This window comes from Zonotrichia albicollis, chromosome 5 (assembly GCF_047830755.1).
Source record: "Zonotrichia albicollis isolate bZonAlb1 chromosome 5, bZonAlb1.hap1, whole genome shotgun sequence".
Classification (NCBI taxonomy): Eukaryota; Metazoa; Chordata; class Aves; order Passeriformes; family Passerellidae; genus Zonotrichia; species Zonotrichia albicollis.
The window spans coordinates 30,393,625-30,417,279 of record NC_133823.1 but is presented as its reverse complement, the minus strand read 5'-3'; the positions used below and the strand labels follow the sequence as shown (position 1 = coordinate 30,417,279).

The 23,655-nt window shown below is 36.4% G+C and overlaps 1 long non-coding RNA gene across 1 annotated transcript in view; it reads left to right on the top strand.

Annotated features, from left to right (window-relative positions):
* The window catches only part of LOC113459187 (uncharacterized), a 63,813-nt gene that overhangs the window by 14,393 nt on the left and 25,765 nt on the right, over positions 1 to 23,655 (top strand). Inside the window, exons 7-10 of the long non-coding RNA XR_012580433.1 lie at positions 3,286 to 3,449; positions 8,406 to 8,524; positions 8,855 to 8,940; positions 23,206 to 23,385. This is a non-coding gene — a long non-coding RNA (uncharacterized LOC113459187). The remainder of the gene's footprint in view (positions 1 to 3,285; positions 3,450 to 8,405; positions 8,525 to 8,854; positions 8,941 to 23,205; positions 23,386 to 23,655) is intronic.

Genomic DNA, 23,655 nt, shown 5'->3' with positions numbered 1-23,655 from the left:
CTTTTTAATAAGCAGTTTCTGAAGTAATTCCTGAGCTGTTTATGAAATTAAATGTGCTTGGGAGCAGCAGACATAGGCTGCTTTGCAAGGGGGGACAAGTTGGGAGTCGAAGGTGACACTAAGGCAGATTTTCTTGCTTGAAATCTAGCTATTTTTAGAAGTTCTTCATAGTAGAAATGAATAAGAGTGACCTGACTGCAGGGGAGTTGTGAAGATTGCATGAGAGAGATGCACATAAAGTATTTTCTTGTGCAGTATCAGTTTTAGTTTTAGCTTTTTGCTTTTGGTGATGGCTATTCATGCTACTAACACAAGCAAGTTCCAGCAAGGCTTGTCACTGCAGAAATCACACACACCTGAAATTAGATGGGATTTCTGTTTGGGCATGTCATTTTTTACTTAAAAGGACACCCCATCAACCATAAATGATAGATTGGTTTGGGTTGGAAGGGACCTTAAGGATCATCCAGCTCTGTTATCCTGGCTATGGGATCCCTTCTGCTAGGCCAGATTGCACAGAAGTGAGACGCATTGTCTATTTCTTTGTGGGTTTTGTGTGTGGCTTTTTTTTTAAAATTATTTTTCATATGACTTTTACCAACATTTGAGAGAAGTAGAGAACTTAATTTTAATCATAAAGATCCTGTTTATTATCTGTTATTGTATTAGTGCAATTTTAATCATATTTGCTTGAAGGAATAAGGCTATTCTAATATCATCTTTTATTTCAATGTGTTAAAATGTGCTTCATGGACAAAGTCTGGTGTTTGAAAACATTCTTTAAGTACCTGTGTATGCAAATGAAGTAATTAATGTGCGATTGAATATTCATATATCTTTTTGATCTAGCTTTAGTGGACTAAAGGAAGATGAATTACTAAATATCTCACTGGTAAAATGAAACTGCCCCCTTTCAAAGCTCATTTGTTTTTTACCAATCACATTATTTTCCAAAGGCTTCATTGTGTGATTTGTTTGGGATTTTTTTAATGATGGTTGGTACATTTCCTTCCCTTCTCCATTCTTCCACCCCTATCCTTGCCCTTTCCAGCCCTCACCTCAGGGGAGTGAGAGACTGATATGCAACCAATTTTGTTTACCAAACCAGATGATTTTTAGCTAACTTTTTTGACATACCTAATAAGATAACGTGGACTTTTTTTTTCCTGTGATATTTCTGATATAGAAAATGATTTATTTTAATTTGCATGTCATTAAAATATTTTACTAATTTGAATGAAAATTAGTTTGCAGAGAGCCAAGGGGCAGCTTCTTCTAGGTGGGCATACGTAAAATACAAATTGGAGTAGAGTGAACATTTAGGAAAAGTACTGAAAAATCTTGGCTTTGCTACCTGGGATATTCCTAGAGACTGTTATAAACTGCCTTCTATCTATGTATCTATGTTGACTATGTATACATCATATATTGGTATGTCTGCTTCTTTTTAAAACGTGACTTCTAGTAGTTACAGATGCTTATTACAGTGTTGTTTGTCAGCAGTCTTAAGACCCTCCAGAAATAGTGATGAAATGTTTGCTCTGATAAAGCTATTATTTCAAATTACATAAAAACAAAATAATAACAAAACCACCAAAACCCCAAGACAAAAAACAAAAAAACCAAACAAAAACCAAACAACCTCCCCCCCTGCAGAGGGGAGCATATGTGGCCCGAAGTTTAGAGTCCGACTAGCTGAGGGCGAAAGGCCGACGCCCCTCTGCAATTCCTGGCCAGCACCCTTCGGCGTCTGATGGCCTCGGGCTGTGCTGGCGGCGGACTGGCTTACCCCGCTGGTATTTTGGAGGAACGGAGCTGACCATTTCCCGGGGGTTAAACATCGGTTTATTGAAGGTGTTGCGGGATCCAAACACGCAGAAACCAACCGGGAAAAAGTTTTTTTTCATAGGGGGTGAAAACAGGATTATAAAGGAGGGGGGGTGGGTACAGGCGGAACCAATCGGGAAAGGTGAGGGGATGAACTTCACAGAACTGACACTCCATGGAGACCAATAATCAAAAGGTAAAGGAGGTGTCCTGGGACCCCAGCCAACCACCATTCCAGAGAGGAGAAGGTTCTCGAAACCTGGGAGGAGGAAGGGAGTGATTGACTGGACAGGGAGGAAACAACTTTCACTTATAAGGGAAACCAGGGGAGGAGCAATTACATATCGGCAACTATGAATAGCGGTTACTATAGCAACTTAGCTGACAGGCTAGCAGTGGCGGGAAAAACTGGGGGAACGAAACCATTTTACACATAATAGGGGAGAACAATACATAAATTGGGGGAATAACACAAGAAACTTAACAACACACTACCACACCCCCCAACCAAAACAGCAGCCCCATGCCCAAGCAGTAAAAATAGTGTTCCTTTTAAAACCCTTCAGAGGAACAGATCATACATATACCACTTATCTTTCAAAAGGAATGGCAGAGGAATGATTCCTAAGAGAAATGCCTGAAGGAAAAAAAGCCTTTTTGTTTCAAACTAAAAAAATAGTACTTACAAAATTCAGTGTATCTGTCTATTCCCTAGTCAATAGTTGCCAACAGAACCAAGTACCCTGTAAGTAAATCAAGTTCAAGAATTCTCTGCAGCTAAGCACAGCAAATTCCCCTGTTAATATGGATTTCCTAGCAAATATTTTCTGCTAGTGGTAATATTATTCTCATATGGGATCTCAGCTTTAGCATTTCTCTAGGGTGCACCAGGATACTGGTGTAATATAAAAATAAGTAATAGTGCTGCACATTAAATTCATAACTTTTCTATACATTACCAGAATTTTTTTAGGGACTAGACTGTTAAAATAACCATCCTAGCTATACCACTAGGGAGATTTCCCATAACAACAATATTTTGCCTTCTGGTAATGTTATTATGTTGTGTAAACTTGTATGTTTCTCAAAGTGGTTTCTTATTTTTCCCTTCCTTTTAATTTTTTTAAAATTTCTTTTTTATCCAGTCACTCTACAGAGTTATAGAATGTCATAGAATCATGGAATAGTTTGAGTTGGAATGGACCTTTAAAGATTACCAAGTCCAAATCCCCTGCCACATGCATCATCATCATCTATACCCAATTGCTCCGAACCCCATTCAACCTTGAACATTCCCAGGGATGGAGCATCCACCACTTCACTGTGCAGTTGTTGTTAAGAAAAACTTGTTCCTTAGAGCTGATCAAATCTATCCCCTTTATTCTAAACCATTACCGCTGGCTCTGCTGCAACAGGCCCTGCTGAATGTTGTCTCCATTCCTTTTACTCCACCTGTAGGAACTGTAAGGCTGCCATGAACCTTCTTTTCACCAGGCTGCCCAAGTGAAGTTCTCTCAGCCCAGGAGAGGTGTTCCAGCCTTCTGAGCACCTTCCTCTGGACAGGCTCCAACAGATCCGTGTCTTTTCTCTACATTCCTACCTATTGGTCAACCGGTCAAATGGTAAGAAACCATTGTTTATGGAACAGCATTAATGACTAACCTAGGAGATTATTTCTGAGCAGTCAAAGGATCATTTATTGCCATCTTTGGTTGACAAACAGTAGCAGGACGTTTAGTTTTAAACACCTTTAAATATCTTTTTTTTTTTTTTGAAAGTTTAGGCAGAGAAGCAGAATGAACAATGACTTGCCAAATTTTTCCTGAGTTAATACCAAGTGTGAACACCTTGGTTTCACATCAGAATGAGTTTCTACTATAAATACAGTATTTATCTACTGCAATATTTACATCACCCTATTAAACTCCTAGGATAAGCCTTTGTGGTGGTGGTATTAATTGAAAAGATGGGGACTAAACTCAGGCTCTGAATCTTGCTTGCATTACAAATAGATAATTTTTGTCCACCTTGGTTTCAGGGTATTCCTGCTAGGTTTCACCACCATAAACTCCTGGTAAGACTCTACCAATTTTTTTCCTGCTTCCTACAGTCCCTCCCTACCCTCCTATATTCATAGCTTATTATCTGAAACCTTCTTTACACTTCTGTCAAGTCCCTGAGCATGAGGCTCATAAATACTGATGCCTTCTTGCCATAGGAGGACCACTCAGAGTTGCAACACGGTGAACTTTTAGAGGTTTGAAAGTGAAACTCTCTTCCTTTTACAAACATGCCAACAGGTGTCTCTCAGGTATTCTTTCATGTATCTTGTATTCATTAAAAAATTTGAAGGGTAGTAATCGTTTTAGTGTAAGTGACTAATATTTAGGTTTTGCTATTCAAAAAATGATGGAAGAGTATGACGTTCACATAAACCATTTCAAGGCATGGAATTCCCAGAGAACCTTAGTTTGCAAGCAGAAGTACATTGAAAGAGATTTAGTTTTGGACTGCAGTGCCCTCTGCCAGCAGAAACTACAGCACAGGAGCTGAACACATTTATAACCTACCAGGTAATGAAGACTATCCATCCAGCTAGAGTAGAGCTTCAAAGCAAGGCAGGTACACAAATAGATTTTGATTGAGGCCACTGGGCATGGTAACTCTACAGTTTTGAAAGAGTAATGACCAGTGATAAAGCAAATTACATTTTGTGGCCAAAATAATTACCCTCAAATATAATTTTAATTGAAGTTTAGATTTCAACTTAGTGTTTCCTTGGAGATGTTATAGGCTTCCTATCTAAGGTCAAAACACTTTAGTATGTAGAAAATAATTTGTCTCATTGCTTCAATAGGATGTAGACATTTTGCTAATTTTGTGTTCCTGGGAAGGATGAAAAGACAGTAATTAAAGAGAAAAAGAAGCTCTTGATTGCCTCTCAAACCACTAAGAGGACAAAATGCCTCTTGTAAGCATTTAAAGGCTAACTGTTAGGGTATAAAAGGACCATTCATTTTTAATTAGGTTTTTTTTTGAGATTGAATCAAAAATTTTTATTGAATATTAGAAATTAATTGTGTGTGGTAATGTTTAATTGCAAGCCAGCTTTAGATGAGTACTTCTGGAGAGGTTCCCTGAACAAAGAAAGCCCTGGGTCTTTATACCCTCTTGGTACGTGCACCCAGTCATCATCTGCTCTGTATGTGCCTCTTGGTGTAATGATAATTTGTGGTCTGGGGTCTTCTAATGCCTCTTTGGATTCTTCCTCCATGTCCACATGGATAGGTCAATAATTGTTCTTATCTTCCTACCTGGGGCAGCCTTGGCCCAGTCCTTATCTGAAGATAACCTGTCTCTGTTTACTACTCAGCTCAGCCATTTGTGCCAACAGAGTTCATTTTAGGCTCACCTACAACTCTGAGAAGATCCATTAATGCTAAGCTGTAAGCAAGTTATTATTGCACTTAAACCTATTTAATTATTTTAATTTTTTCTAAGTAAGCTATTTAATTTCCATCATTCTGGTGTTGATAACTTTCTATTAAATGGGATTTATGAAATTGGTGAACTCTACTGAAAGCTCCTAAGTTTGGAAATCAGATTAGAAAGGTTTATACATCTCTCAAAGACCAAACTTATATACTAACTGTATAAACAAAAATAAGTTGATGTATTTTAATCAAAATTCTAATCTTAATAATACCAGACAGATTTGAAATATTTCAAAATGTGATCTAAACTGTATGGAAAGATATTTTATTTAAATGCTATGCATAAGACTAATCAATAATTCCTCATAAATCCTGATGGTATCAGTGTGAGAGGAGTCATATCAGACTTCATTTTGATTTTTAAAATATTATTATATATCAATTTTTAGGAGAAAAAAATAAGGAATTTCACTTGAACCTTCCCCCCCATTACTTGCAGGAGGTTATTAATAATTTTTTTAAATATTATTTATTTCATCTCACACATAAGAATACTTCTGCCTTAACTGGCATCTTTAAAATTAATGAATGGGCAGAAATTTTCTCTCCCAGCATAAAGGACTTTCTTGATTTGTGAGACATGTCCCATGATTCTTGATACCAAAATATTATGAAAGACCTGGTTGATAGATGTTTCAGATAATTACAAAAATTGCTCATTTAATGGCAATGAAAAATCTATAGAGGGTTATTTCTTCGAGCAGTCTTGTAATTTAAACATGATCTGAGCAATTTGGGCATGTTCATTGATGCTTGCTTTAAAATTGGATTTTTATACTTCTATTTGATTCTTTTATTTCCCCATTGGAGAATTACTGTCTCACTCTTTCCTTATAATTCAACTTGATATCATGTCACAGACTAATCATATGTGCATGTCATCTGAACATGGTCACAGAAATTGTATATGGACAATTTCCAAAGATTGAGCTCTGAAATTTGTGTAAATTGAAAATAATGTTGCCATTAACCAACATATATTTATGACATAAGGGGGAATGTGGTGATTTCAAGTAAAAAGTGTGAAAACCAGATTAGAAAAGATCCCCTTTTTCTTGCTCTGTAAAGGCAATTAACAGTGGCATCAGCCTAGCAGTGACTCCCTAGCAAAAATAAAGTGCAAGATGCCTTTTTTTTTTTCTGTTGCCTTTATTGCAATAGGTTTCAATTTACAAAATTAAAAATATATTCTGATCAGTAGATTTAAAAGTGATAAAGACACAGTGTGATGTTCACTTGATTTGGTCCATCATTATTCAGATGAAGTACACTATTTGTAGACATTTGTTGAGGAACTGCTAACAGAGTTCACAGTTACATTCTAAGTGTGGAAGTTAATGCAACTGCATTTCTTTTCATTAAACATCAGACATAACATCTCTCCCTTAGTTTGCTCAAACTGCTATATTTGTTCAAAATACCAGAGTACAGACTTCCAGTTCTCATTAAATGGTTTACTAATTCCTGCTGACACCTTTTCCTGTTTACTATATGAATTTCCCATCTCTTCCTTTACATGTAGCAGTTCCTTCTAAGTGATTGATATGCAAATGTTTAAGGCCTAATGCAGATGTGTTTCTGTCAAGCTAACCAAATTTCCTATTGAGAAGCTAAGGAAATTTCTCCATTTCTCTCTTAATGAAATAGGAATTAGACTATTTTTTTGTATCTCTCTCACCATTAGGGGGAACCTTTTATGAATTTGTTGAGGAAGGCCTGTCAGGAAACAGAAGATATGGCCTTTACTAGTGACTATATCAAATGCCCAAAAATCTCTAAAATGAAAATGTTTTTTGAAAAGTCACTCTTAGAAAATATTAGCTGAATGTTCTGTATCAGCTGGTGTAAAGATCACCCTTAATGAAGGGAAGATAAAATATATTATATACTGTGTTTTTGTAGGATTTTCACTGATCCATAAAGGAACTCCATAAGAATCAGAGTAAGAACTTTTTTTCCTCTTAGCATAGGAGAAAATAAACTTCTCTACTAAATAAAAATACCTCTTCTGCTGATGTCTTCTTGATTCAATGGTGGGTTTACTGTCCCATCTGTCTTGCAAATGGAAAGAACCAGAGTAAACCAGAGTAAACTTTCTTTGTTTTATTTAATTTTCTCTGCAAGTAGCAAAACTATTTACTAAGCAGATCTGGTAGATGTGGAGATAGAAGCCATTCCAACCAAACCAGCAAAAGTACAAACAAGACAGAAAAAAAAAGGGAAAATACTCATTGCAAAAGGTAGCAGTACCTATAAAGAATATTTGGGTTCCATAGGCTAGAGGAAGGTTTCTCATCTTCCTGAGCAACATGTTACATTTTGCTCCTGAAGCTGCCAGCTCTGCAGTTCACAGCTGCTGCTACAAAACATCAAATTCCTTTGTGCCTGATGCTGCCTCATACTGTAGTACAGCAGGCCCATAGTGCATCTTCATAGTACAAAATCAGGAAAAGCAATCTCAATTCTCAAATAACCAAGGTTACTTGAGTGGAAAATGATGTTGTTGCCTCATCCTCTGCGACGTGGCTGGATTGAGAGGACACAAAACAAAAATTAGGGCAACAAAGATTAGACAGATATTTGCAATGTGACCATAGAGTCCCATGTCATTGACCCAATTCCTCCTGGCAACAGTGCAACTTAGTTTAAATTTCACTGAAGGCAGTGGAATTTGAAGCTGTATTGCTGTATGTGCATAGCTGAGCTAGACCATCTGCTGCACTGGGGGAGAGGAGAGGTATCATAAGTAAAGAAATGTTTGCATTAATACCTTTGTAAAGACTTTAGAGGTGAACTGCCTTTTACTCCCTTTAGATGCTTCCAATGGGACAGATCACTTTGCTGGTTTTTTTGAAGGTGCAAAAATACCTTTCAACAACCTTTTGTTTCTTACCAGGTAAGGTTAAGCATATTAGCTTGAGATATTTTGGCTAGCAAAAACAAGTGAAAACTTCACTAGAGGAAAAGTGAAAATTTGTAAATGCTGGTTCACCAAGATTGAAATGGTTTACAGCAAAATCTTCAATTTGACAAAGGGTTTTTGAAATATAATCAGTTCTGAGCTCAGCTTTCTTTCTTTTGAAGTCTTTTGTTTAGCTGCCCTTCCCTTCTTCTCTCTGCTTTGAGCACTGCACAAGAACCCCAGAGTGGATAGCTTTCCCAGATGGGTTGAGGATCTCCCTTGAAATGCCAGGATGGCTGCTGTAAGTGATGATTTTTATTTTTATTCTGGGAACATGATGTCCCAGGTCTCAGCCCCTTTAACCTCTTGCTGTTTAGACAGATCTGTAAAGTATCTGCCTTAAAACTGTCCTGGTTTTAAAAGTGCCAATTCCTTCTGCCCCTAGGCACCTTTGTCTGAGGGGCTGAGATTGCAATCCCAGGGTAACATAACAACTCTTTTTAGCTTATATGTGAAATATTCACTGCCAGGATGAGTCAGGTGGTGACAGGGCAAAGGGGCTGGTTTGTGGGATCTTTTCTGCTCAGTTTTCTCTGTCTCCTTACATTTCTCAAAATCTCTTTTCCTTTAGCATCAGAAATTCTCAGCTAAGGGTGTGGTGAGCCACTGGAACAGGATGCCCAGAGAGGTGGTAGATGCATCATCACCGAAGCTCAGGTTGGATGGGGCACTGGACAACCTGGTTTAGTGAAAGGTGTCCCTGATCATGGCAGGGGGTTGGGACTAGATGAACTTGAAAGGTTCCTTTCAAACCAAAACATTCTGGGATTCAATATTTCTTTTAGATAGTTTTTTTACATTCTTTATACACATAACATCATTAAATACAAATTTTACTTCATGGTAAACTGCTTTGGGGGACATTTATGACCTTTCCCAGTCTCTGGAGGTAATCATCCTTATAATGACTTCTGTTAACTTTCCTTCAAGGTCTGATATTTTCATCAAAAAGAACTTATTATTTTTTTCTCTATAATGTTTTTGGTTTACAATGTTTTTCAGATTTGTCTGGAGTCTCTGGCCATGGTCATCTGCCATAGTCATTACTTTTTAATAACATAGTATTGTTTGATTAGAGAGGAAAAAAAAAAGTAAGAAAACTGTATGTTTATGGTGAAATGTTTGACAGCAAAACAGAGTAGTCAAATACAGGTAAAAATATATTTTTCCTAGAATTGTTGGGCATATATAGACATTTTGTTTGTTTTCCTTTTTTCCTGACCCTCACCTCTTCCCTGTGCATATTCCTTCTATTTTGGTATAGAAGACTATCAGCATATAAGTTTTCCTTTTTTAAGTTATGGAAAATCACTTTATATTCGAGAAACATGATTTCCATAAATCATATATTTTCCTACAGTACCCAAAGTGTTTACTTGTTTTGTGACTCTGCCTCCTTTGTCATTCCCAGAAGAAGGTGTATATGCAGATCTCTGTTTATGTTTTCTTCTCACATTGAAGGAAATACTTAATAAGTCACTTTGGGAATGACTCTGAGAAAGTTCCAAAAAAGTGTGAGGACATGCCTCCTCATGCATTCAAACTGGAGCAGAAGGCAGAAAGGGGAAAGGAAGCGTCTGCTGAGCAGTACATAAATGATGTATGTCTGTGCGGCTGCTATGGCAGCTCTGCAGGTTCCATTGGATCTACTGGTGGCATGTTTTCCATGTTTGTCTCTTGCTGCGGTAGAAGATGAGAAATTTCTGAATATTGCCTTGGATAAATGCTTTTGTCCTAGAGTGGGGCAATGTTGAGGACCCTGGGAGCTCCAGGACCTCTGCTACTGAGCAGCCCTGATCTCAAAAACTTATGTGTGGCAAACAACCTGGCCTTTTCCAGCTGTTGGAGCTCCTGGGATTGTCAGAGGCAAGAAGTAGAGCTCCAGCACAGGATAAAGAAAAGTCCAAGAAAACTAATCTAAAAAAATTTACTACTGCCCTGAATTTTCAGTTTCTATTCCCTTTTCTGTACAAATTTTAGATCCTTGACCCAAACAAAAAAGGCAGCTTTTAATATTATACAATTCAGTATAAATTCACATTCTTCTGCTGCTTTCTCTTGGCTGCCAAAAACTAGTAGCTGAATAACAAGGCTCCAGGAGCATCTTCAGAAAAAAATTAACCTCCTCAGCCAAACAGATATCTGTCTCTCACATATGTGATTAAAAAACAGCAGGAATAAGTCTATGTATATTTTCTCTTGCCCATGACATATTATCCAAGCAATAATATTCTTGACTTTTGGGATAAAGTAAAAAAGAATTAGAGAGTAAGATGTCTTCCTAAAGCAGGAAGGGCCTTTCCTAGAATTTTGTTGAGCTCACAGTTTAATCTTCCCCAACAAGCCTAGGTAACTTCTATTCAAGCCAGGTACTTCTATCTCCTATCAGGAAACCAAAACAGTTATTAGGTGTCTTTCTGTCTCTGGTACACCTTATAAGCAGCTCCTTATACTGCTGCTGAATGCAATTTAACCAGTTTTTGGATATTCTTTACACTTTCTGGATAAAATAACTTTCTGTTATTTTAAAACATTTTTCACGCTCATTACAGGTAGTTCCAAATCCTTGAATTCACTTTTTTTTTCTTCTTTTGTTTTCTACTCTCTATTCTATTGTTTTAAAGCAGATGTACTCCCCAGGTTTATCATAGTTTCCTTACAAAATATATATTTTTTTTAACACCTTTACTTTTGAGCTCTTGGAACTTGTACAGACTGCCAAGGTTTCCCTGGGGTTATGACCCCTCAGCATTTAAATTAAACATTGATTGCTGCCTTGACTTCTTAGACTGTCAAAGGAGCTGTGTTCAAAAGCTACAGAAATCAGGAGCCAGTAATTGAAAAAAAAAATATTTGCTGAGTGCAATTTGTCATTGCTTTTACATTTGTGTTTATTGAAAGGCAACATGCAGTGTAAATACAGAGTTGTACCAATGAATTATCTTAATAATGGTGTTTTGGGCTGAGTAACAGTGCAAGGACTTAGGAAGAGAAAGAAAAGCATAGCATTGGTAATGTTCCTTGAATCTCTGTGATGAGTGGCTCAGCCTTGCTTTTCATTCTCCCACAGAATGCCATAGAATATCTCAAAGTGTAGATGGTAGGAGCTTGATGCTATTTGTGTCTAACCTCAACTTTCCTATGTCCTGGTGTATGTAAGAAAATAATCAACAGTTATAATCTATGAAACTTTAAAGGCAGGAAGAATTCCAGAACATAAGACAATTAGATGAAAACTGTTTACTTTTACATGTTACAGTAGAATTAGCTTAATTTTTCTGACTACTTATTTGCTTTTAAGCTTGCAGAAAAAATTTAGAAGGATTAAAACTAAATATTTGTCCATGTGTGGCTTTATGCAGAGCAGATGCACATGAACAGTGTGCTTATAGAGATGTTCTCTACTGGGATGGATATCCTCGAATATTTAAGGATTGATCAAGCATGAGGCTCTCAAAGAGAATTGCTGCATAGAAGGAGACACAACAAAGCTGTTGAGTTCAGGCATGCAAGATGTCTTTAGGTTTGCAAGAAATTTTTTTCAGCAAGTTTTTAGGATGTATTTCTTAGTGGATGAATTTCAAGGTGAACTGGAAAAACCTGTGAAATAGAAAATAGAAATTGTCATTGCCTTTTTTTTTTCTCAAGTGCTTTTCCACTGATGCATTTTTAATACTACTTGCAGAGTGGGAAAACACATTATATCAATGTGTTGTTAGCCTCGAGAAAATGTAAAATAATGAGACAAACTGTTTATTAATGTCAGGCTAATGGCATGACTTATGACATTTTCCATCATTGCATCAGATATAAATTGAGTTGTCAGTGACAACAACTTGCCTTAGAAGAGTTATTATTTTTTTCTTTCTTTCTCCTCTGCTGAAAGGTGTTAGCTCATAAATTATATGGATGTTTTATGTAAAAGGCTTAAAATTGAAAAATGGAAGGAGAAGTTCTATTTTGCTGGATGCTCACTCCAGTGTCTCTACTTCTTTATTTTTGTATTTTTAATTTTTTTTTCCAAAGGAAGAAACCACATAGCTGCCAGGGCTTGCTGAGTGAAAAATAATTTAGCTGCTATCACTCTATGAATATGCAAAGTCTGGATGTTTTCATTATTTTCTACCCACTGCTGGTGTGGTCGCTTGGTGTTTTATTATTTTTTTTTATTTTTTATTTTCTTGTGGAATCTTTTAAAGGAATTTCAGGGCTTTTTCTTCTTTTTGTTTCCCCTTTTATGAGATATAAGAGGTATAACAGGAGCTCAAGTTCATATTTCGTATTTCAATAAATCTATCACTAATAGAAAAAAATTTGCTAAGGCAGAAGAAGACAAAAGTTACTTTATGTGCATTTTAACATCTATGTCTTCTAATTTGTGCAGGAATAGTTAGAAAAGCTTTCAACTATTGATCATAAAGAGGAGCTGCTAGCATAATCACTCCTTAATTTCTCCTCTAATATGTTTAGGTTTTTTTCCCTCTTTTTGGACAAGTAACTATTGCAAAGTGACAGTTGATAGCTAATTTGTAAGGAAGTGTAAATGCAGCTGTAGGACTGTATTTCTTAGTGGTAGTGTGTATACCATTTTGGACAGCATTTTCAAAAGTGTATTTGCAGGAAGTCCTTGAAAGAGCTGCTTCCCTTCAAGCATCCTTGTCTGAGGCACTTCCAAGCATCTTCAGACTCATTCAAAACACTTTAAGTTTTTTAACTTTTTTTAACTTTAATTGTTAACTTTTCTCCAGTCTGGGCTAAAACTTTATAGGGAAATGTGAGTCAAAAGAAACTCCCACCAGAATCACTGCTTTGTATTCTGTACTGAATGAAAGGATTTAAAATTATTTTGTTTACTAAATATAGGCTGCAGACTATTTTTCTGACCTAGTTATGTACCAGTCATAGGGGAAATATAATTAACACAGGCACAAATTATGATTGCTGATTCTTTTGGCAGTAAAATATTACTCATAATGCACATTCATTGTGATTGCTATTACTAACCATATTGATTCCCAGCATGCCTAAGGAACACAGCAACAGGGAATATTGTGTGAGATGCCGCGCAAAAAGTCATTGCAGAGACTCCAAACAGTGCTACAAATGTGTTGCCATTAAACAAGCCTGTGGTTATTTATGACAAAAATGACACTGGCTCATCTTTCTTGGTGGCAGGACTAGCAATAGTGTTTGTGCAATTTCTCTTGAGAAGCTGTTGTTGTTTGTCATTAATACTTCTCCTGCACCTTACTTATGGTTTGACACCAATGTTGGCAATTTTGGTAATTTTCCCTGATTGGCAGTGTGGGTTACACAAGGTTTACCAGCACTTTTTTCTTCACATTTTCCTTCACTTTCATGTGAGAGCTTGAAAGTTCAACAGAATATTTTAAAAACACATATGGAAACATATTTAATGACTGATTTTAATCAAACTGACTTGTGAACATGTAGTTACAATAAGCAAATGATTAACCAGATGAAAATATTGCAAAATGTTAGCAAGGGTTAGGTGTCTATAGATGTATTTAATTATTTATGTTATGCTACACTTTGCTTCTCTTCATGTCTCATGTACTTAAAATATAAACAGTGTAAAAATCTCTATCACCCCTTAACTTGCAAAAGAAATGGCCAAAGTCATTTATGCAAAGTGATTCTCTTTGATTTGTTTTTCAAGTTGCATTTCTTCTAGAAAGGGGATGTTTTCAGACTGATCATCTGTAACAATAGTTACTGCACTATCTTTGTTCCTAAAGTCCTTTCCCAATTTTTTTTTCTAATGTAGACCACACGTACTAGAGAAAAATTTTTAGTTGAATTTTGCAGTGTTATTTTGAAAGGTCAAAAATGCAGACTTTGAAACTCAATACAGACTCTGTAAGACAAACTCTGAACTGAGCCAAGTCCTTGTTCAGAGGAGAGCCAGAGAACAGCCTATGCCTGGTGAGCTCTGAGGGCACGCGTGCACTGAATTTTCTGTTCCTTCCGAGGTTTCGGAAGGTGTGTTTCCCACATAAAAGGAATTGCTATAGAGCTGCCAGCTCTCCTTTCAGCAGTGGAGGGCAGACCTTCATTGCTGATGTGAGGGACAATGAAGGGCAGAAAGACCTTTTGAATGTTCACTTAGTAACTCTTATTAGAGAATCAGGCTCTTCCCGAAGAGGGAACCTCCTCCTCAGCCTGTTTAAATTACTCTGAATGGATTTCTATACATTTACTCCAGTTCAGTTACTGGAATGTGCATGTACTACCTAATGAGAAATACTTACTTTTATTTTTAATTGATAAATATTACTGAAAATTATTTAATACATTTTACTGAGCATTCACTTTTACTCATTGATGTATAGACATGATCTTAGGCTATGACAACCTGTATTCAAAGGTGATAATGAATGTTTTCATTATATTTATATCTAAAGCTAATGAACTTCTGAATTGTGCTAAGCTAAAGGTAAGAACTGATCCTGTTCATGTAAAAATTTGTTGTTAAAATTATGCCTTATAAGAGTACTTGCAAGCAGATTGACAGTAGAAGTCAGGCTGTTCCTTTTTAAAGCTTATTCCTTTTTAAACTTTATTTTTTCCTCTGGAAGCTAGATATATTTTATATATATGTATACACAGTTACAGAGTGTGTAAACTACAGAAAGAATTAAGGACATGTATTTCATGATCAAGTTACTTTATTTCTAATATATTGATTATCTTTAAATGATAGATTAAAAAAACTAATTGTAGCAATGACTCAAACAGCTTCAAATCCATCTGCCCTGTGTTATGTCTGGAAATTTGCTTTCAATTCCTACTCTGAAAGAAACCCTGGAGTCAGATGCAATGCTTCCAGGACTTGAAATTATGTTAATAGGAAAGAGTTGCTGACATGCCTGAAGTATATTCTGACTTAATAATATACATTTCTTAGGAAGATAATGATGTTCCAATTTGTCTAGGACATAAAATATCATAGAAGCAGTTGAGATATATACATCTATAAAGTTCCTCTGAGCCTCTTGTTCATCATTATATGTTGTACTGAGCTATAGCTGAGAATTTGCAATAACAGTGTTGTTTAGTACAAATGGAGATAATGTATTTCTTGGTATAATAGACCCTAACTGTGAAAAGGCAGCAGAGTCTCACAAATTTATTGTCTAGCCATGCAGTAATGACAGAAAAATATTCAGAGGCATCTGTTACAAAGAATTAAAGAATTATTCAGAGACATCTGTTACAAAGAGTTATAAATAATTGTTAAAGAAATCTCTAACCCTTGAGATAAAGGTAATTTTTAGAGTCATTACTGAACCAAAGCAGTAATTGTCAGATGAGACTAGGATATTCAGAGCTTTCTATCTTCTGAGTTATTTTCTTTTTCCTGTCATCTGCCCTTTCTTCCACTGGGGATAAGTTATTATTATGAAAACTTAATCAATTTTGCAATTCATTTATCTGCATTTTATACTTGCATGATCATTTTTCTGATCATTTTGTATATGAATTTTAGCTAGCTTTTCATAGAAAACTTTGAAAACATTCTTGAGTACCTAGGGGCTTTGTAGATATTCTTGGATGTTAAGCCAAATCCAAACTCACTTATGGAAACTCCACTTTTATTTTTAGCATTGCATCTTATAAGAATTTGTGGTTTTGGTTTGATTAAAAATATTGAAGCTCATTTTTATTGCTGGACTATGGAAGAGGCTTGATTGCCAGCCCTGAAGCACCTTCTAGGATGTGTTCTAGGTCTGAATACACATTGTTAGCAATTCCAAGCGAGATTACTGTATTGAGGTCAATATGTCTCTTATGTCTGAGATGTGCAGTTTCTAAGAATTAGATGAGAATGACATCTTAGCAGAAAACTGGAGAGTGTCATGGTTTTGTTTTCTACAAGTTACAGATCATCTCGTGGAGGTCAAGCCTTTTTCCTTGGTCAAAGTGCTCTTCTCTTGATAGAAAAGTACAGTTTATGTTGATGGAAACATTGGTGTCAAGCAAAATATTTTGTGAATTCATGTCAGTATTGCAATATTGTTTTGGCTGAAGAGAGATAGAAGCCTCCCCACAACCTAATTTATATTTTAGAAACCTTTAAGTGAAAATGAAATAACATTTCAGTTTGATTCTTTGCTCTGAAATATAATTTTCAATATAGATTTTTTTCCAAATTGAAAATGAACAGGTTTTTTTACGTTCCATCAGTAGTTTCATGATGACATAGGAAGTTTACCAAAATGTAACTTTAATGAATTTCATTTGTTAAAATGATACTTATAAAGGACCCAAACAATAATTTTGTTTGTGTGTCAATATTTTGATTGTTTCCCACAGGAAATTTTTGAACTTCAGAAACATGTTATTTCTCTGATTTTGATTTTTTTTATTGCTCAATTTCTTTCCACTAAGTCTGATTTTCATCAAGTTTATATTTGGTCTCTTTTTTTGTCTGTTTTATATAATTTTTTTTCATCTGGAAATCTACATAGTAGCTCTGAACTAAGCTGTTACTTATTTCTTTCTTTTCAAAATTTACTTCCAATTATTGTTCCAGACATGCAAAAGAAGACGGCAGTATTTTTTTATCTGTCCTATTTTTCACAGAAGCATCTCTTAAATAAGTATAGGCTATGGAAAATTTCCTGGATGCTGGAAGGACAACTGCAGCCATTTGGCTGAGATTTCCTGAGGTGTTGAATAACCCTTTGGACATCTTGGGCTATATAGCCACTCAATATACACCGATCAGTTTTATATACAAGAAAACAGATTGATGCAGCTATGATTGGCTCTGTACATGTTAGCTTATGTGTGCATGTCTGCTAAGACAGAGACACACAGAACGTAGATTTTACTGCGTGGGAGCAGTGAGTCATTGAACTAGCTCTTCACAGCTATAAATCAAAAAGCAAATAAGCATGCATGTTTTCATACATGCAGTAAAAGAAATGAGAGATAAAAATGTATAAGTGTTCAAATTTACTGTCTTTTAAATTTCTTTTATAGCATAATTTCATTTTATTTATACACAAAGTACAGAGGTGTACAAGATAGTGCACAGATTTGTTGAGCTGTGGGCTTTTTTCCCCCCATTAAGAGCAGGTAGTGTTTCAATTTGAATAGATGCAGAAACACTGTTAGCAAACTCTATGCACAGAAGTCACAGGAAGTCACAGGATCAAAATCACCCTGAGATTAGTTAAGCAGCTAAAGCCATTGGTTATCAACTTGATATGAAGTAACTTGTTCTTTCTTTGAAAATATCACAAGACTGCTAATTTCTTACATTTATTTTATTTTATTTTCTGTTGCACATCTCATATGACTGCACTAGTGCTCCCTTCACAATGTGTCAGTATTACCCACAAATTGCTTGGACTAAGGAGTCTGATGTAAGTCTGGCTTTTCCAGTGCCCACTGACCAATAATAATGGAAACCATTGCAATGACATCTTAAGCTTGCAGCTGTCCAACATCACATACTATGTTTTAGTGAGAACAGGAATAGAGAGAGATGTTAAGGAATAGAAAGACTTGGATCCATGTATACAATACTCCGCACAGTGGAACTACACTGTCAAAGGGAAAATGGTTTGCCTCTGGGGAAGAGTATTACCCTGGAAACAGAAAGATGTGTGGAAGATGAGCAGCTATCTGAGTCAAACCCATTTCTTCATGGGTATGGACATAGCAACTAGTCCCATGTAAAGCTCAAAGCACAGGCTTAGTCTGGTTTAAGAAATAATTTTAATCCTTGTTTGTTTGCTTGAGAATATTCCTTTAGAATATTCAAAAGTCAAATCTGTTAGTGCATATAATGGCTGTGTTTTCAGTGGGTGCATGTGGGTGCAACATTTTGAACTGTGTTTCCACAATGAAAGCTTTGAAACAACGGTAACTGCACATAGCCAGCTATATTTGTTTAAATGAACTTCTGCAGTTATTACAGTATTTATAGAAACCTAAAAGGCTGTGGATGCAGTTTAGCAGATATCTGTTTACATTTTAAGGAGATAATTATGTGATGTCCACCGAGTTTGTGTGCTATCTATAATGCTAATTATCATGCTTGTACAAAAATACAAATTACACTCCAAAATATGTATCCAGCGGGAAATTATTCCCTCCTAGAAGAATAATTCTCTCATGCACTGCTTGCTTGCACTGTATTCAGTCTAGTTTCTTCACTTTTGTTTGATTGCTGTTGATATACTCTCACATTGCCCAGCAGATTAACTTTTTTCATCCAGCTTATGTAAGCAGTTATCTCAACTGGAACCACTGATGCAAGAGGCAGCTGAGTCATCTTAATCAATGCACCCATCTACTACTACTAGAAGCCCATGAGACCTATTGATAGAAATGATGTGTGGCTGCAGTACAACTTCTCCAGTTCTATCATTTGCAGCTGTAAGGTGACACTGTATTGAATTTTTGAGCTCTAAGTGCTTTCATCCTGCTTCTTCACACAGGCAAGCTACAAATGTTCATTGCTTTTCAACTCTTCAGCCTCTGTAAGTGAAAACTCAGATATATAGCAATTATTGTGGACTAGAAACTTGGCTGTGTCAGAATTCAGCTTGGCTCACAGAAAGAGAACTTTCTGGTGCCTTTCTATCATTCTGAGCTTGACTAGTAAGACAACTAGTTGGGATTAATCTGCTCTATCCTGAGCTACAATAGTGCTGGGACAGCTCCCCCAGAGCTAACCTAGATGTATTAAGTGTCATTAATTGGATGCCATAGTTGGTTTAGTTGGAGGCAGAAATCTGGCAAGCCAAGAGACCTTGCTAAGAGAGTAATCAAAGTGCAGATAAACCATATCTTTGTTTTCCTGTGGCTATGCTAGTCAGGACTGTGTGTCACTCTACGATACTTAAGAAAAATGTATTTATACCTTAATTTTGTAACTTAAACCATTTACAGAACCATCTAATCTGATCGTTGCTCACTTCAAAAAAGCCTGGATTGCTAAGGAGTCAACCATGCAAGGAGTTTGCAGAGGTATCTAATTGATCTGAGCAGAATTCACGTGAGAAGTGGGCACTGAAAGCTTGGAGCATGCAAATTTTCACATGGCATAGAATAACTGCTTCTTTTCAGTGAATCTGACAACACACATTGAGAAAAAGTTACACTAGGTATTAGAAATTGTTTGTTCTTTTACCACATTGCATCTCTATGCTTAGGAAATGATAAAACACCTAATAATATAACATGTTTATCCATGGGTTTCCTCAGTTATCTTTGGGGAAAATGTGATTTTTTTTTTCCTCTTTCTTTTACATTAAAATAATTCCTCATTCTGGATGGCCTGTATAATGTTGATCCTTGTTCTTACGTCTGGATTAGACGGGCTTTGCAAGGAAAAATTGAATTGGGGCACAACTGGCTGTGTGCACTAGGTGTGTTAATTTGACCATGGCATTCCTAAATTTTGCAAATCAGAAATGCAACTGGCTGCCAGGTTCCTAAGGTTTGGTGTAGCTAATAAAGTCTTGAGTCTTTTTCTGCTTCATTGATACAAGGTCAGAACTGGTGGTATTTTTGCCCTTCACTGCAGGACTTCTCTTAAGTATATTACTCAATTATACAAGTTCCCTATAACTCAGGAAGTAATTTCATATTGCCCAGACTAATAATTTCCTGAGGACAGGAATATACTAAGGAAAGACAGCAGATCATGATCTTAAGGGGAGGATGATTTGCCTGATGAAATGTAGATGTCTGCTCTTGAGCCAGATATCTGTGCTTCTGTTACAATCAGTGGAGAGAAACAGGGAAGTGTAGGCTGTAACTCCACTGCTCTGACAGGGATAAAACTGTGCAGATAAATTGTTTTCCATAAATGCCAATTTCCCTACCAACCATAAGAGGATGCTTGTATGAATAATTTGGAAGCAGGCAAGCAAATCCTCTCCTCAGTGCTTAAAGCAGAATAAATCTTTCAAGTGGGACACAGATGAAGAAACACAGACAATCAGACTAATAATCTGGAACTCAATAATCTAGCACTTCTGATGCACTTTGTTTCACAGGAAAATTTCTGTTTAGCTCTGAACAAAACTGCTAACATTTCACTAGAGGAGGGACCATTCCAAAGGTGAGCTGTCCTGGCAGCCCCATTCAAATTGGAAGATGTTTCTGTTTTCCCAGTAAGGGATTTTGCATCCTCAGAGCTGTGCTATTTGCCTTGTTAAATAGTGTCAGCTCTGTATAAAGATGCAAGACACAATTAGTGTCTCAGCCTTCAGTGTGCAATGTGATTATTTCTGGTACATTAATATTTCAGCTAATTCATCAAAACATATTATTCACCTGCAATAACCTCAGAGGCTCTATTTCTCCACAGGATTCTAATTAGTTTTGCATTTGGTGAAAGCAGTAAGAGAGGGAGAGGTTTTATATTTGTTATGTTGCAATGGGTTAGAGATCAGGGCAGAATTTTTTTCTGAATATTGCTGAAAGACATAGAATTGGTTTCATGTTCTGCAAATCTTCTGATTCTATCTATATCCTCTCAAGCCTTTCCAAACCCGTGTATTTGTTGTCTCCTCAGAAGAATTTCACTTCTGAATAAATTTAGTATAAAAAAATGGCAGAATATTTAAATAAAAAGTACCTGTCATGCTTTTCTGAGAAAAAATTAGCACAAGGAAAGAGATGGGGCTTTTTTTGCCCTCCAAGCTCAAAAACATCCAGACCTGGGATTTGGGAAAGGACTCTTAGGCCACACAGTATAGAGTAACCTGACAGTCACAGGGCAGGCCAAACTGGCATCACCCAGTGAGCATGTGAGGAACTCCATGAACATAAATCTGTGTCATTGCTTCACTTACATAGCAGGTACATTGAGGAAGCAACTTCTATATCTACTGCACACTTGGAAATCTTCATAACTTGCCCCGAATACTTCCGATTTATCTTACGTCATATGAAGCCTCTATTTCCATATTTCACAAACATAAAAGTATTTTCAAAAAGAACAAAAAGAAAGAAAGAAAAATAGGGCATGTATTTCCCCCTCCTCCAAAGTTCTTTCATATATATTTCTTGCAAGTATATGTGTAGCTTTTGATATACATAATTTTGTAGGGTTTTTCTGGCAGGAGAATATTTTAATGTGAATAAGCACAGCTTTTGCCTGCTTCACACACTGGTTGCCTTAGTAACTGTGGCATAGTGCAGCTGAAGTGTGCTGATACCCTTGAAAGGGAGTTTGAAGGAAGCAGATGGGCTGTGATTATCATTGGTTGGATCAATTAGATGAGTAGATTGTGAGATACTAAAAATAATACCTTCAACTGCTTTAAGAAATTAATTTTGCAAGAGGAACAGCATTTTCAATATGACTATTTAATATATACGTCATCGTGTTTGCAATATTTTTGTTCTGTTTATATGATGAAGAAAGATGAAACTTTCCAGTCTTTTGCCAGAAGATTAACTTGATAGCTTTACTTTATTTTTAGTGGTCTCTTCATTTCCAGACAGAGTCTGGTGGTATGAACAAAGTGTGTTAATATGCAAAAAATTAACAAATCCGTAATAAGCGAAAGAATGAATTTATAAACTAGTTGCCTTTGTTAGGTTTGAAAATAGAGACAAGAAAGGCAATGCTAAAATGTTTTTACAAAAAAAAAGAGGAGGAAAGGAAAAATCTGATACTTGTAACTCTGATACTTTTGCAGAATATGAGTTCTTTCCTAGATGAAAGCTGGGGTATTGTATCAGGGAAAAAAATGCTTGAAAATAGTTTTGTAAATTAGGAGCTTAATGGATTTACAGAGTATAATTTTATAATCCTATTTTGATTTACCATAAATTTATTCAAAGGAAAGGGAACTGATTGACAAGATTTCTACATTTTAAAAATTTTAGAGAAAAGTTCTCTTTATTTTTTTAATGGGGAAATTTGCAGGCTTGGTGTTTAGTATTCTATGACACTTGCAGAAAATTGCCCACTAAATTCAAAATCACTAATAAGGAAATAATCATATAGGACAAGCATTTTTCTGATATCCATGAGATCTTGTGACTCTCCCCAAATGTAAAAATACACATCTAGCTGAACTGAGAAGTGTGAGAGATGTAATCCTTTTATTGGGTGTGAATCCTTTGTATGAAGACTCTCCCTTCTTTGTGTCTTAACAGTATCAGATATCACAGGTGTTTTGCAGTCACATTTGAACAAGAGGGGTACCTGACTTGGTAGCAGTGATGGGTGACCTCCACACACTGGATCTTGAAAGCTACATTTCTCTAAGGGAGCTTGAAATCCCAGGTGTTTCTGACATGATCACCACATTGAAAGGGGCACAGGATCACTTTTCATTTTTCCTCAGATACAATTCCTGCAGAGTTTTGTGTGAGTGTATGCTAGCCCCACTCCTCTGTCATATTCCTGCTATCAAAAATGCTCTGATCACAGCTTATTTTCACTGCTGGGATGCCTGCCTATTTGTAACACTGCTTTTTATGGTCTCTAAGAAACTCAGAGTGTTGAGGGACTGGAGAAAAAGGATAGGCATGGAGTTAGAAAAAGACAAGATGAGAGAAGGCACAGCTCCTGAGGGGCTACTTTTTTTTCCTGGAAGAAATCGCTGTTGGAGAAGAAAACAAAATGCAATTACCAGGAAGAGCATGCTGGTAAACTAAAAGGCATTTAGCTTAATTTAGTCAAACTAAAGAGATATTTAAAGCTTCTGTTCTCTCTTTCATATATACACCTGTTGGTGCCTGAAGCTTAAGGGCTCTCTGGTAATTCTCCCGCATACTTCAAGTAATGTAACCTTTTGAGAAAGGTGTGCTTTGCTTTGCTGTAGGCCCACATGGGAGTGGGGATTGGGGAATTTACTGAACTCCAGATACTCTTTGAGATCAGACAAGGTTTTTATTAACATTTCAAAACCATTGCAGCAGCAGATGCCAGTAAAGACCACTCACAAAGCCTGGAGGCTGAGGACAGTGCTCACAGAAACATGGAATCCTCAGCAACGAACTCCAAGTCTGATCTACTGTAAAGACTGACAAATAGAAAGTGTGTGAAATTGTGTCAAGTTGTTTTTCTTGTCTGTGGACTGGGGAAGCTGGAACTAGGTAAGAAATTTTTATGTTTTCCTGTTTTTTCCATTTATGCAACTCAGTCCAGCTGAAAATGTTGATGTGACTTACACTAGTGCCAACCTCTCATGCACTGTTACTGCTTCGCTAAATCTGAGTCCCAGAGAAATGTTCAAAGATTCCTGGTTGCTACAGGGGTCAGCAGGTCTCATTGCCTCTTTAAAGGTGTTGGTTTTGACAAGCCTTTACCAATTACCTGATTGATCAACTGATGAAACTGAGAGTGAAATAGGACATTATAGTGTG